The sequence below is a fragment of the Muntiacus reevesi genome, chromosome 3 (genome assembly GCF_963930625.1).
Source record: "Muntiacus reevesi chromosome 3, mMunRee1.1, whole genome shotgun sequence".
In the NCBI taxonomy this organism is placed as follows: domain Eukaryota; kingdom Metazoa; phylum Chordata; class Mammalia; order Artiodactyla; family Cervidae; genus Muntiacus; species Muntiacus reevesi.
Genome location: NC_089251.1, coordinates 179,878,145 through 179,880,952, shown reverse-complemented (window position 1 = coordinate 179,880,952; position 2,808 = coordinate 179,878,145). Strand labels below are relative to the sequence as shown.

At 32.1% G+C, this 2,808-nt stretch overlaps 1 pseudogene; it reads right to left on the bottom strand.

Annotated features, from left to right (window-relative positions):
* Positions 1-551: 551 nt before the first annotated feature.
* On the bottom strand, positions 552-1,418 carry LOC136163324 (small ribosomal subunit protein eS1-like; annotated as a pseudogene).
* Between the last annotated feature and the right edge of the window lie 1,390 nt (positions 1,419-2,808).

The following is a 2,808-nucleotide window of genomic DNA, read 5'->3' as shown; positions in this document are numbered from 1 at the left end:
TTACCATCAATCCTTGACAAAAGATGCAGAGACTTAGTTTGCTGCATGATATGCAGGTAGCTGCTATATGATATCCATTTTCCCACTTGACAAATGATACAGAGACAGTTTGCTACATGATTTTCACATAATTGCTATGTGATATCCATTTTCCCATCATATATACAAAATTAGAGATAGTTTTAAAATGTAAAAGCCAAAGCTATAGAATTTTTCAGTGGTCAATATAAGAGAAAGTCTCATTAGGTTGTGAGGAATTTCTTAACCAATACAGGAAAATTAACTAAAAATAAAGGAAAGTATGATAAACACAAGCATGTTAAAAATTTTTTTATCACATTTCGCAAGAGATATTGAAAAGGTAGGTTGTAACTTGGCATCTGTAAAAATCTGGATTTGGCACTCATTTGGAAATGGCAATTCTGAATTTCCAAGGATTATTTTAAAAGACTGTACGCTCTTCAGTTAAGTTCTTCTCTCCAAACTAGATTTACGACTTTTTTTTAATATATAATAAGGCTTTGTATTTGTCACCATTAAAAGTCTGAGTTTTAAACGGCTTCTTGGACTGGTGTTTCATATCCATCAGCTTGTTCAATTTTAGCACCTGTGTCATCCTTTGTATCTTTTCAGAGCTACTACCTTCACCATAATACTCCATTAGTTTCCCCAACTCAGACATGGGCTTCTACAGCAATTTTACTTTGATAACAAAGACATGATGGAGAAGATAGATTGGCAAGCCTTTTCTAGATCTTTTCTAATGTTGTCTGGACTCAAATTATTGAACACTTCTTTCAAGTAATTTGTCTAAATTTTGAGTCATGATTTCCCTCATCTTCTTCAAAATTTGTGAGGACCCTTGGTCCTAAGTTTAAAAGGTCTTCTGAATCTATTATCTATCTATCTATCTATCTATCTATCTATATATATATATATATATATACACACACATATATATATTCACACATATGTATGTATTGTATAAAACCAACACAGACCAGATGAATCAAATAATCATCAGTAGTCTTGATCTCAATATAAGCTTTTTTCATGGTCTGCAATTTTTAGATGATAGAGCACATTTTGTCACTGGTAAGATTCATGTCATAGAAGTTGTAAGGCAGTTTTTGCCCAGAATAGTATCAGTAATTAACTTGAATTTTCTAGGTACAGGTTCATTATTCTAAAGCTCATCAAGGTTAACTTCAAAAACACTACCCATGAGATCATCAGATGAAATTTCAGTTTGGGTCCTTGAGACTACTGTTTTTCCAACACTGCTCACATTGTACATAGTTAATTAGTGCTTTTACAACACACCCACATGTCTTATAAAATGGATCAACTATTGATAGTTTCTTCTTGGCTCCTTTTTTGCTGCCTCTTGTAAGATGCTTATTCTTGCCAATGACCATGGTGCCGCTCTGAGAGCCAAAGGTACACCACTATTTTATTTCATAATTTATTTAGGCAATGCAAAGTTCCTCAACCCAATCAGTAACCTTCAAAAAAGGAAACTACTTAGATATTTTAAAGCCCTTGCATACAATGGGTAAAGAACCATTATTCCATCATTTCCTTGTAGCTCAATTTTTTATTTTTTCTAATGAAAAGCAGCTTAGAACAGAAAGGAAACTTGTTTTGAGAAAATGATAAAGATTATGGTAACATGTTGCTGTGGTCTGAATGTCTGTGTCCCCCTGAAAATCTTATGCTGAACTTTAGTACACAACGCAGTGATACTAGGAGGTAGGGCCCTTATGAATCACTGAGGTCAAAGAGGTAAAGCCCAAAGGAATGGAGTTAGTGCTCTTAAATCTCACAGAGTTAGCTCACTCCTTCAGATCTGGAAGAAGGTCTTCACCCAACTATGCTGGTGCCCCAACTTCAAGCCTCTAGCTAGTAAGACTGTGAGAAATAATTTTTGTGGGACTTTGTTACAGTGGCCTGATAAGACACATGGGTTATTTATTTTAGGATTTAATGTTGTCTGAAAGTTCTGAAATGATTTTTCAATATAGATTTGAAATACTTATAATTATTTTCTAATAATTATAAATATTTATTATAATAATTATAAATATTTATTTCTTCCCTCCTAATATCAAATAAAAAACAATCTGTTTCTTTAAAGTTAAACCATAACTGTCATGTTTTTCTAGTTTCATTAGCTTAATATGTACTTTAGAGTTGCTCTTCAATTTCGCCTTCTCCAATTAGTAGCATAAGCATTTTCAGCATATAAATATCCTATGAAGTGCAAGAATAATTTAAATAGGGAAATGTTATCACTCATTTTATAGTTATCATTGACAGTCATTCTAATACAATAATTAACTCTAATAAATTGATCACAACCTTGAAAAACATCCTGTTTGAATCAATATAATCCGCCAGCTTCTTGGTTGTCATAGAAACTGATTATAGGAAGCATGTTTAATGCAACATACACTCTATGCATAAACGATTAAACTGCTAAAGTTTAAAAATGAGCCTAATCAAAACCATGTTTACCACAGCCTTCACTACCACTCTGTTTTATCTAATGCACCATTTCTGTTTAATCGTGATCCAAAAAACATATACAATATTGGAATCAATAGATAAAGGATGTATTTAGAGTTACTAACCTAAAACAACTAAGCAGAATTTTCTGTGAAAATATACTTGATACTCATTACTTTATACAAAAAGAATTTTATAAATTCCTTCTTTTCATGGGTTTGAATAAATAGCACTGAAACACAGAAATATTATAACCCAAAAAAGAAGCATCCATATCTCAATACAGAATATTACTAAGTC